General features: G+C 59.0%; 1 protein-coding gene across 1 annotated transcript in view; it reads left to right on the forward strand.

The window, feature by feature from the left end:
- The first annotated feature begins 2,959 nt into the window (after positions 1 to 2,959).
- Positions 2,960 to 12,658, forward strand: part of KCNJ10 (potassium inwardly rectifying channel subfamily J member 10) — a 28,835-nt gene continuing 19,136 nt past the window's right edge. Inside the window, exon 1 of the mRNA XM_036091460.2 lies at positions 2,960 to 3,140. The gene's annotated coding sequence lies outside the window, so the exon portion shown is untranslated. The remainder of the gene's footprint in view (positions 3,141 to 12,658) is intronic.

Genomic DNA, 12,658 nt, shown 5'->3' on the forward strand with positions numbered 1-12,658 from the left:
TCCCTCTCTTGCTGTGTCTCTGTCTGTCAAATAAATAAATAAAATCTTTTAAAATAAATAAATAAATCACTCTTTTTTAAAAAAGATTATTTATTTGAGAAAGAGAGAGTGTGGGGGGAGGGGCAGAGGGAGAGCATCTCCAAGCAGACTCCCCTGAGCGCGGGGCTCCATCCCAACACCCCGAGATCATGACCTGAGCTGAAATCAAGAGTCAGACGCTTAACCGACTGAGCCACCCAGGCGCCCCTAAATCACTCTTTTTAAGTTAGAAACCTACAGTTCCATTCCAGCTTTCTGTATTTTCCACAGTCTTGCACCCCGCCTGTTGTAGAAATTCTAACCTCTTTTCAATTGCCCAGTCCCACCCGCACCCTGATTTTTAGCAAATGGCTCTTCTGCTACACAGGAAAGGCAAAGACCATTTGGAAGGAACTTCTCCAGAGACTTCTCCCTTACCACAAGGTTTCTCTTCTGCTCTTACCCTTGGATTCTTTCCTCCCGGTCCTCTCAGAGGAGTGCCCTAAGTGTCGAGGAGCTTGGACTGTGCCTAGTAAGCAAGGGGCACCCTGTTTGGGGTTTGATAGAAGAACACAGGGACCGACATGATGAAGACAAGCTGCCTCTTCCTTTGAGAATGGAGGAGAGGGTGAAGGGTGGGTCCAGGTCCTGGGCTGTTAGTGACCTTCCTGATTCTGGTAGTGGCCTTGAAATAGAAAGGGACATCCAAGAGAAATACAGCAAAGGGAGACCTGGCAGGATTTGGTGGCTTAGTTGACATGGCAAGGGATAGAGCAGAGGGAAGGGTGAAGAGGAGAGATCACTTCGTTTTTAAATCTGTTTGACCAGGAGAAACACAGAAATAAAGAAGTCACGAGGATTGCCAGGCTTGGGGAGGAAGATGATGAGTTCAGTTTGGGGCCTGTCCAGCGGACGTGGAAATCCCCTGCCAGCAGCTGGGACTGTGAGGCTCTAGAGAAAGCCTCAGGCTGAAGATAGAGGCTTGGTGTAACTCGGAGATGGTAGCCGGGGCGATGTCAGTGATCAAGGCTGCGCACCAGACACAGGAAGAACAAGGACACAAGGAGAACAGAAGACTGAAGCTTCCGTATTGGAGGAGGGAGCAGCTGTAGGTTCGGGCGTGCAGGCCAGTGGTGCAGGATGAGGCTGGAACGGCCCCAGGACCAGACCATGGAAGGCCTTCTGTTCCATGGAGAGGAATTTGGATTTTCCTTCTAGACAGTGGGCAGTCACTGAAGGCTTTTACATGGGGAAGTGGCACGGTCAGATTTGTGTTTCAGAGAGATGTACGTTATTGTGTTTACTCCTAAACACAGGACTTCATGATCTGCAGGATTATTTGAGTGGAAGAAACTGGAGGTCGGAAGACTAGTTTGAAGGCAACTGCTGGGAATCCTGGTGAGAGGTGCCCAGTGTCCTGGACCACAGCCCAGTGATGCGGCAGAGAGGAAGGGGGGCAGGCCCGAGGGGCTTTACAATGTTGATGCACTGATTAGATAAGATGAGGTGAGGGAGGATGAAGATTCTGGGATTGCTGTCTGGTTTCCCCTTCATTCAAACCCTCTGGCTCACCTCCAGATTTATCTTCCTGAAATTCTGCTATGACTTTGTCCTCTGCTCAAGAGCCTCCGTGGCCCTCCTTCGCCTCCAGGAACTCAGAGCTGACCCTGAACTGGCATAGTTCTCTCTTTACTCCAGGTCTTTCCCCAACACAAACACTCTGCCTGTGGTCCCCCCCACCATGGCCTGCTACCCTCCCCCAGGGGGGGTCTATGTGCAAGGTACATTTACCCATCCTATGGCTTTTAGAGGCAGAACTAAACTAACAATGTCAAGTTTCTTTGTTTTCTTGCAAGATATATATCTACTCAATATGGTAATACTGGTTACTGATTAGTAGTTAAATATCTAAATATCGATGGTGAACAAAAATGGGGAAATAATTCTTTCCTTAATAAATGCCAAGGGTGGGAGACTGTGGATGAGAACCTCGCAAAATGCGCACTCAGATACTGAAAGAAGTCCTTGGGGATGAAAAGGTTGAGAACCACCACCTGAGTTCTGTCTAGTCCAGGGGGCCAGTGTGGGCCTCTTTCCCACGCAGCCTTGTACTTCTGAGTCTCCCCACCCCACCCCAGGACGTTGTGACTGCCGGTCCCTCTGCCTCAAACGCCCTCCCCACCATCTCCCGGGACCTGAATCCTCAGCACTCTTCAGGGCCCTTATCAGAGGCCCCACACGTGCCAGGACCCCCTAAGTAGAGCGACCTCGCCCTCTCTGCGGCCTCCGCGCCTCCGCACCTGCGCTGCGCGCCCCGCCCCATCGGCCCTCCCGTACCGGGACCGAGCCGGCTGCAGACGGGGGAGGCTGTTCCGCGCACTTGGCGCCGGGACCGCACGCAGTGCTTAGGGGGCGGTGACCGGCCAGGCAGTGGTGCTGAGGGACAGAGCGCCGGAGCCCCGGAGCCCAGGCGGCCCGCCCCTGCGCGCGGCGCATAGGGCCACCCGGCCGTCCCGAGGTCGTTTCCAGCTCATTAACCCGGCCCGCCCCGCCGCGCCGCGCCCGCTCCCCGAAGCTGACACGGCCACCGCCGCCTCCTCCTCTCCCCCCTGTCATCGTGCCAGCGCAGCCCCTATCGCTTCGCCCATCGTCTCGCGTCCCGCTTCCTCCCGGAGTCTGTCTGGGTCCCGCTCTTCGGGCGCGGCTCTCTGCCCTGCGCCTCCATCCGTCTGGGGCTCCGCGTCCTCGCCCCCTGCGCCCCGCCCGCCCGGCCCGGCCCCTCCAATCCCGGCAGCCCGGGCCTGGCGCTCCACGTCCCCATTGGCCCTGCCGCAGCCCCCCGCCCCCGCGCGCCGGCCCCCTCCGGGCCCCTCCATTCACACAAAGTTTGGCTCCGGCGCTGCGGAGGGAGGGGGCGGCCCGGCCCGGCCCAGCTCTGCCCCCGGCCGGCCCGACCCCGGCCCTGGCCCCCGGACCAGCCCTTATCTGATCCCAGCTCCGGGTTTAAGAGTCCCGGCTCTGCCCGTCGCTCAGCTCGGTTCCTCGCTCGTGCCCGCCCCGTCGGTCTGTCTGGCCGGCCGTCCCACTGCGCATCCGAGGGGCCACTCCACCCCGGACCCAAGGTAAGCCCCCTGGCCGTGATGGAGGAGTGCTGCCCCCCCGGCCGGCCCCTGTCCACCTCACTCCCAGAGATATCGGGCCCCCTAGCCCTTCGGTCCTTACCGTGTCTGGCCTCATTGGTACAAGCTTGTTCCCCAGCCTCCCACCTCTGGCTACCCCAAACGGACCCTCCTGGGAAGGACTCCCGGAGGAGGAAACTTTACCCAAGCTGGTCACCTCACGCGCATTAAGCTGAGGAAGGGGCTTTCCTGGAGGCAGGCCTGGCATCTCATCACAGCCTTCTCAAGGAATACAGTGACCACCGCATCCCCCACACGGGCACCCCAGACAGCGCCCCCTCTTCCCAGGATCATCAGGTTACTCCCACTCCCAGGCCAGCCCCGTCCCCCCTCCCCACACAGTGACACTCCCATAGTGACACCCATTGATCACAAGTTCACACAAGGGAAGAAAGACACATACAGCTTGGATTAGGAAGCCCCGAGAGCCTGGTGTGCCTGGGACCCCTGCCCACCCCGCCCCTTCCCTCCACTCCCACTTGCCTGGCTCTTTGAGCTCCCCCTCCCCACTTCTCGCCCCTGTCCTCCCAGCTGTGTCAGGAAGATCCCTAGGAAGAGCACAGCAGGGCAGCTCCTACTGGAGTACAAGGCCAGGTGGAGATGACTTCCCCATCCTGCTCCTTCTTCCCGCCAGCAACTGACCAAGGGCAGCAGCCTTAGGAGAGAGACGAGTGTTGGAGCTTCCTGATTTGGGGGCAGAGAGCTGAGTCCTGGGATGGGTAGAATGGGTAGAAGGACAAAACTGGGACAAGGTGGGAGTCGGGCCTCTGGTCACTTAAGATTTCATTCCTATTACCAAAGCACCCCAGAGTGAGGCAGATGGGAAGTGGGGGTGGCGGAGAAGCCAGGGTACAAATCTGGACCCAAAAGGAGGCCAAAGCTCAAAGCCTGATTATGTTGCTTATCCACACAAATTCTAGCTAAAAAATTTTTGGCCAGTCTTTCTTGGCTGTGGTGTTTGACCTTTTTTCCCCACGGGGACTGCTTTAGGGAGTTCCAGGCAGGAGGAAGAAGGAGACGGAGGGCCATTTGTTTAGGGGTGCTCAGCAGGGCCTGGAGGGTCAAGAAATCAGCCTGAGGAGGGGCAGCGGTGGCTACTGAGTTCCACTGGGTTCCGTCTCCAAACCTCTCCCTAATCTCTAGGACTTTCTGAACATGTTCTCACAATGGTGGGCACCATCCTGGGCCGAGGGGTAGGGTCTGCCTCCTCAGGGTGTAGGCTGGGTATGGGGGGCTCCGTGTAGAAGGAAGCAGGTGTCCTGGCTCCTAGCTAGTTCCTCAGGGAGCAGGAAGTGAGGGAGGGGGAGGGACGGCATCATGCCAGGGAGAGGGGCCAGGGCTGCTCTGTGGGGGAATAGGCATGGCCCGGGCAGTGCCAACTCCCTTTTCCCCGCCCCTCTGTCCTTTGGTGGTGGTGGCGAGGGAGGGAGAGAGGGGGTGTTGGGGGGTGATCTGGGCCAGTCCAGCCTCCCCAAGCCCTTGCCAGCCTGGGTCCTGAAAGGAGCTGCTGTTTTCTGAGCTGTCCCCCACCCCCACCCCCCCCCAGCCGGAGCCGGAGCAGCCAACTTGTCTCAGTGGGTATCAAATGGCAATGACTCCACGGAATGGAGGGGTGGGGGTGGGCAGGGTTATGGGCCCGTTCCTTCTGTGGTTCTAATGCAGAATCCCACTGCTGCCCCCTACCCCGAGAAGAAAAAAAACCCTATCTTCCCAACATCTGGGCTACGGTCACTCATGTCTGCATGGGAGGGTTAGTTGGCTGCCCACTGGCATTCCCCACCTCTTCCCTGTGCCCCACGGAATGGTGCGTGTTGCCCCTCCCTGCACCTCCACTCACGAGCTCGTTTATAGCTCCCGCTTCTCTGGCTGGGGCTAGAAGGGAAGGGCCTGGCAGAAGACCCAGGGGCCTCCTTCCCTTGTCCTCCCTAGGGACTGAAGAGGCTGGGACACTGGGATCTGGGTGGGCTCAGACGGCGTCCTCTGGGGTCATCCTGGGACTGGTGGGATGAGAGGTTTAGGGCCCTGGGGTGAGTCATACAGAAAGACCCACTTCCTCAGAGGAGAAAAGGCCTCTTGGGCCTCCTGGCAGGATGCTTGGTTTCTGCACACCACGTGGAAGATAGGCTGAGCCCCCTGGCGTTGGTGGGGAGAGAAAGAGGCATTGGGCAATGGCGCCCCCAACTTTCCTGCCAAGGGTTATGTAGGACGGAAGGAAAAAACTTCCACTCTCCCTCCCCTTTCCGGCCTAGATTCTTCTCTTGCCTGACTGGTCAGTGCCACTGTCCAGGCTGAGGCCAAGCTGTCCGGGGTCGTGGTGAGGCCCTGGAAGGGGCAGAGAGGCCACTGAGATGGAACCGCAGAAGGATGGAGAGCAGGCAGATTTGGACTCCAAGTGTTTAGTGCCCAGTGAAGGGTAGTCGGGGGGGGCGGCTCCTGGACTCTGAGCTTCGTGCGTGAGTTTGCCCCGTCCCCCCGTCTCTCCCACAGGCTGAGTTCAGTGCTTTTCTTCCTTCATCCCGGTTTCACATGCGTGTTGCTGCCGTGTGTGACCACAGTGCAGCCCCTCTTCACCTCCTCCCCCACCAGAACCTTGAAAGGGCAAAGAGAAAGGGATTGTGGGAAAAACTCTCCCGTGGGTGTCTGCCAGCTTCTGGATTTGAGGCGGTGGGGAGAAAGGAGAGGCTGGCTCTGGAATGTGAGGAGAAGTAGGAACCGACCGGTGTGGCCGGGAGAAGCAGGGGCTGAGAGCGGGGCAGGAGCATTTCTGGTCTCTCAAGACCTCATGTCAAAGCGTAAGGCCATTCTGTTCTGCTTCCAGGGGCAGAAGGCCCGGGACAGGGGTGGCGCTGCAGCTGGAAGGACTTAGGTTAGACTTCAGGAAGCACATCCCGCTAAAGGAAAGAAATCTGAAATGGAGATTGGGAAAGAACAGGAGACCACCTCTGGAGCAAAAAAACCAAACTCCTAAGCCCCCAAGCCCATCATTAAGGCTTCTGAGGGGAGCTGGGAAGCTCCGATCAGCAATCGGCACAGGGATGACCCGGCAGCTGTCGGGGGCGGGGGGGCTCCTGGAAGGCCGGCCACTCGGACACACTGTCCCCGGGCTCCTTCCTGCTCGGACCCTGCCTGGGAGGCCGCGGTGGAGCCATGAAGAGCACCGCCTTGCAGTCAGACTTGCTGGCCTTCAGTCCTGCCTCCGCCACTTTGCAGCCCCCCCCCCCCCCCAGGCTCCTCGTCCTTACCATGGGGCCGATCATAGTTGGGGATTAAAAGAGTCAGACTTCGTGAAGGGCCTGGGATGCTTGGCTCCTAAAAAGCGCGCTTGCTGCTGTGGGGCCCCCCTCTCTGAGCCGACTCTGTGGGCTCTCCTGGCTCCCGGGCCTTGCCCACCCCCTGGTTCTTCTGCGGTCCGGCCATCAAGTCCGGGCTTCGGTACCTCCACCCTTCCTGGCTCCTGGGCCTTGCCCACTCCCTGGTTCTTCTGCGGTCCGGCCATCAAGTCCGGGCTTCGGTACCTCCACCCTTCCAGAGTTTGGGAAGGCGGGAGGATTCCTGTCTTCATTCCCACAGATGGGCCATCGTGTGGGCTGGGTCTCCTCACCCGTGGCTCCTTTCCCTGTTTGCACTGGGCGGATGTGTTCCGTCTTTAACTGAGGTCCAAGAAGTGTGAACTGAGCTGTTGCGCTTCCCTAAAACAGTCTGTGTGCCCGTCGGGAGCAACTTCTCCCTTCCAGCCCGAACCCAGCTTCTCTGCCCCCACCCCACATCTCCCCCATCCCGCGTGACCCTGCCTGTCCCTCTTGCACCCACGTTCCCTTCCTCTCAGGCTTATGTGCCCGCCCCTTCCTCTGTCCCCCGGGCAGCCTGGGTGCCCACAGCAGCCTCCCTAATGGCCTCCCTGACTCCAGCCCCTCTCTCTCCTTGGCTCCCTCCCTTTACTGTTCCCTCCACTAGAACTATCACCACGAAGCACCCATTCCATCTTGTCCCTTTCCTACCCAGACATCCCTGTTCATGGAAACTCCCAATCACGGTCTTCAAGATACTTTATAGAAGCCTTTCCTCACCCCCCCTCCAGCAACCTACCTTTTGGGACTGCCCTCTTCAGACCTTGTTCTGGGGGGCGGGTGAGTCCACTGGCAGTCCCTGAGCTACACCTCTTCTTTCCCTCTGGGCCCTCACAGGGGCCTTCCCATTCCAGGGTCCACCCCTCCCACACATCCCCGTCCCCATTTCCCCAGCTGCCCTGTCATCTTGTACCCCTTGTTCCTCAGCATTCTGCTTGTCCTTTGTCCCTGTGTCTGTTACTTTGCCCAGATGCTCAACGCAATGGTAATGTTGGGAGGGGACGTTCTGTCTCCTTCATTACACGGGGGCTCCTCTGGGATGGGGCTGTGCCCCGGCACCCCTGCACATTTCCAACCCCCTGAAGCAAAGGCATCTCTTCCCTCCCTGGACCCCTCAGCTCCTAGGAACAGAGTGCCCTCCGACCAGCTTGACTCTAGGTAGGAAACCTTCCTGGATGCTAATTCTGGGGGGAGGACCCTGACGTTAGAGGTTTATGAGTGTCTGGGAGTGGGATGTATGTATGTAAGACCCTATTATTCAACTCTCTAGGGAACTTCAAGAAAAGCCCCCCTCTGCCAACGGGCCCATCTGTGGAGACGGCTTAACCCTAAGATTTTAAGCAGCAGACCCCAGAACCCCCATTTCCAGTCCTTTAAGCACATTTGGCCCAAACACAAAAACGCATGTGGGGATCCACTGAGACTTTCTCTTCTCACCAGGGAGGTCTGCCCCCGCCTGATGCCGGGCTTGTTGGCCGGCCTCCAGGGTGGAGAAAGGGCGAAGGTCAGAGCCCAGCCTGGTGCACCCTGTTGTCTTGAGCACACCTCTGGGCAGGGGCTTGTAGGCTGGCAGACCTGTGGGGACACCTCCTGGAGGGGGGCACAGGCCTGACCTCTTAGCGTTGCATTCTCCCTGGGACTGTCCCTGAGCTCCATCCTCCACCCTCGTCCCAAACGGGAGACCCAGGCACATACCTTCTTCCCACGTCTAACCCTCCCCGGTTGGCCCTCTGATGAACAAGGGCACAGACAACTGGCAAGAGGAGAGAGAGAGTCTGATGGCGTCCAGGGCACTGCTTCCCAAGCCTCTTCATCTCAGGACCCCTTTTCACTCTTAAAAATTACTGCAGGCTTCAGAGAGCTTTGGTTTCTTGGGGTACATCTATTGGTGTGTTAGAAATGAAGACTGAGGAGGCTTAAAATATTTATTAGTTCCTTTAAAAGCAACCCCAAACCCATCGCATGTCCACATAAATGATGTCTTTTTAATGAAAAATAGAAAAACAAAGAAACAAAAAGTTTTGTGAGAAGAGTGGCGGTGTCTCACGTTTTGACAGATCTTTTGAACGTGTGTCTGCACGGCAGACAGATGATGCCTCGTATCTGCTTCTGCATTCAATTTGTTGCCATATCATGTGTCACCTAGCTTCTGGAAAACTCCACTGGACACTCATGAGACAATGAGAGCGAAGGAAGCAAATAACATTTAGCATTGTTATGAAGACAATTTTGACCTCACAGAGCCTCTGAGAGAGTCTCAGGAACCCCCGGGTCCCTGGACCGCACTTTGAGAATGGCTAGTCTAGAGGAACTTGAGAAAACAGTTTCAAAAAACCCCCGGGCAAGCAGAGTGTCCTGGCTGATCTCCGTCGGCTGCCCAGGCTCCGCTAAGCGTGCTCACTCAGGGGGTGGGGGGGTGCGGGGGGCAGGATGGGGTGGTTTAGCCTGTGGGGCCCAGTTCTATGCTCCCTAGCTATGTGACCTTGGGCAAATCATCCACATCTCTGTTTTCTCATCTATAAAATGGGGCTTTAAGAAAGTGCCTACTTTTTTTAGAGTTGTTGAAAATTACCTGACATAATTCTAGAAAAGGGCTTAGAGCGGGGCTACATAACGTGAGCTCTTACTCACTCCCACAGCCTTGCCCCTGAATCCCCGGGGCCCCGAAGGTGTGAGGCGGCGCAGGCGGCCCTTCTCGCGTAGCTGAGGGGGGCTCCCAGCCCAGGGTGGGAAAGGGACCTGTGCCGGGTCCTGGGAAGGTTAATAGGATTGCTGGCCCTGAACCCAGGAGCTCTAACTGCTAGCCCTACGTCCCCCCGACCGGACTCTTCTGGGAGCGGGGGTGGGGTGCAGAACCAAAGTCCTGACAGGGAGAAGGAAGCAAGCGAGCCATCCAGGGCCCAGGCCGGTACAGCAGGAAGCCTTGAGGGCAGATTGCAGGGAGGACCTCCTGCCATCAAACAACTGAGAAGTGGAGGAAGGGAGCCCGAGAAGAGGTGCCTAAGCCCAGAAGATCCCTCTGTCCTGCCTCGTGGGGGGCAGTTCTGTAAAGTGGCCTCAGCCCTCGCTGGGGGTTTCTGGCACGGGGCAGAGAAAGTCTTGATTGGGCAACACTGCTTCTCACGGGGCGCCTCTTCCCTGCTCGCTGCCCGCAGCCCCTTCCCGGGTCCCGGCCTCCTCAGCCCCTGCCCTGGCCACCCCACCCTGCCCGCTGAGCCGCGGTGCCCTGGGGCAGTACCTGGCGCCCAGCGAGTGGTGGGTGGTGGGGGGTGCTGGGGTCCACTGGGCAGGAGGAGAGAAGCCTCTTCCCCACACCCTGCAGGTGAGCTAGTCCTGGCTCTTTGGCCCTTCAGCCATAGGCCCGTGAGCCGGGCTGCGGGCACCACCTTCGTCAGAAGCCCAGATACCCCGGATGCCCCAGACCCTGAGCACACTCTAATTTTGCATCCCGTGGTGGTTCAGATCCCACCTGCAGCCCCCAAGAGACCTGGCGGGCTTAGGTTTGAGACCTAGCTGTCCGTTGTTCCGTTCTCCTCCCCTGCCCACACAATTCCCTGCAATGGATGGTTAAGCTGAGGCAAAAAGTGGGTGGGCTCAGACTGTCCACCTGCTTCTTTCCAGGCCCCGGCCTGGTCCCCACAGCCTGCCTTCCCCCATCGTTACCAGTCCCTGTGGCTTTTTCCACTTGCCAGGGTCTTTGTGGCCAGGGGCTGGTCTGGGGGCCCTAGGCTAGTCTCCCTCTGCTGTCTCCCTAGGGGAGCCCCTATGGGCTAAGATCTCTCCAGTCTCAGCCCTGCCCCACCCCCCTGCCTCCACAGGCAGGGCCGCAGGGCCGGCAGCCCCGGCTCCCTCCTCTGGGCTGTGGGACAGGGAGAGGGTTGAGGGGCTGGCTCTGCATACTAATGGCCTGCCCATTGTCAAAGCCCCTTTGTGCCAGAGAGCTCCATTGAGGCGGCTCTGGGGCGGGCACAATGGGGGCTCTGTCCCTGAGTTCCCCCAAACAGTCACCTGCTTTCAAAGCCTCCCCCCGCCCCCACCCTGACCCGCCCCAGTGTCCGGAGGGCCAAGAGAGTGTGGGGGAGTGGGCCCGGGGCCAGGAGGTGACCCCCCCCACTCCCAGGGCAGGCTGGGGAGATGGGCACTGGTGGGGAGAGGCCCCAGCTCACAGGGGGTGGGGATGGGGGTGCCGTCTGTGGATGGAGCTGGAATGCAGGTTCCGCGAGGCCAGCGAAGGGGAAGGGGCGCTCACAGCGCCCACTCCTCCGTTCCACATGCCCGGCCTGGGCCCGTGGCTGCCACTTCTGCTCCTCCTCCACGGGCTCATATATGCAGACACACAGGCACGCGCTCACCTGTGCAACCACCCACACGGACCCCACACGCACGCTGCGGCGGATGTGCTCAGACACGGCAGGCCAAGCCGCGGCCCGGACCCGCAGTCCTCCCGCCGTCCGCGAGCATATGCACCTGCACGGCCGCGCCGGGCCCCACCCCGCGCCTCCCCTGGGCACCCCTCGGCTGGCCGCTGGCGGCTCCAAGCCTCCACCCCCCTTGCCCTCGCTGCCCCCTGCTGCTCCAACACAGGTTATAACAAGTTTGCACTTGTTGTGACCTCAAGAATGTAGCCCTGGGGCGGGTAATGTCCCGCTGCCCCAGACCGGACCGCTTACACGTTAACCATGGGCACGGCCTCCGCCGCTGAGCGCTTGAGCACCGCTCCCGCCTCACCCCACCTCGGGGTTTCAGTGGCCAGCACCCCCGGCCCACAGCTGAGCCAGGCACGCGGGGGGACGGGGTGCTCTGCAGGATGATGGAAGCCAGCCTGCCCGGCACAGGCCCAGTGTGGCTGCCCCTTGTCCCTTCATCTGCCCAGTGCACCCTGTGTCATAGCCTGTCACGGCCTGTTTTGGTTTTTTTTTTAAAGAAATTTTTTTTTTTAAGATTTTATTTATTCATTTGAGACACACAGAGAGAGAACATGAGCAGGGAGAGAGGCAGAGGGAGAAGCAAGCTCCCTGCTGAGCCAGGAGCCCGATGTGGGGCTTGATCCCAGGACCCTGGGATCATGACCTGAGCCGAAGGCAGACGCTTAACGACTGAGCCACCCAGGCGCCCCATGTCACGGCCTATTTTACAGAAAGGCCCTGAGGGGTGACAAAAGACTAGGACTGGAAGGGAGGTGTGTGGCCTCTAGGTGTATGTTTTCTCCTGGGGTGGGTGGGGGGGTTACCATCTGTCTCTCGGCTTCACTAGGTGACCCGCCCCCACGTGGAGTTTTAACAGAGCCGTCTGGTACCCACCCTCCCTGGGAAGGAGCTGGGGGAGTGGTAGGGCAGGGAGTAGGCAGGACAGCCGGCCCAGGGACCTTCCAAGGGACTCTGGGTCTAGAAAGAACCTCCGAAAGTCACCTTGACCCTTCCACTGTTTCCAGGCAGGGTGAGCCTACCTCCTTTCATTCCCTGCCCTCACGCTGGCCCCACTCCTGTCACGGATTCTGCATGGCTAGAGAGAGAAACCCCGGGACCTCCGTAGCTAGGCTTTGGAGTTTGAGATCCCTGTTGATTCCAAGCCTTTGGTGATGCCTGGCTCTGACCTTGCCTGCTGATACCCTCTGTCTGAGGAAGGATCTGCAGGGATGTCCAGGCCGCCCCGCTGTTCTGGCCCTAGGCATCTTTTGGAAGCCTGGAGCAGGCAGTCCAAGAAGGGAAGAGATGGAGGGCCCACCAGGACCCCAAGACCTGGGGCGGTGGACAGGGTCACGGCAGCAGCTAGTCCCTTAGATGGACGGTGGCGCTGATACTGGTTGGCTCTTCTGCAAGGGTCCTTGAACATTGATCGCCACGATGTTTCCCTTCCGTCAGAATTGCACAGGACCCTTCTCCTCAACCCCCCCACTCCCTCGAAGGCTGCCCCTCTGGCAGCCAGATTCTGCTTAAGCCACCTCATGCATCCGTCTTCTTCATGCAGGAGCACCCCCCCCCCCCCAGCTCTTATGCTCTGGTGTGTGCTTCGGCCTCCAGATGTCCCTTCACATGTCCCCTGTTGGAGAGCGAGGGCTGCCGGAAGCACAACATCAGCCCTCCCCGCCCCGCCCCACTACACTTGGGCTGTCAG

The sequence above is a fragment of the Halichoerus grypus genome, chromosome 7 (assembly GCF_964656455.1).
Source record: "Halichoerus grypus chromosome 7, mHalGry1.hap1.1, whole genome shotgun sequence".
NCBI classification, from domain to species: Eukaryota; Metazoa; Chordata; class Mammalia; order Carnivora; family Phocidae; genus Halichoerus; species Halichoerus grypus.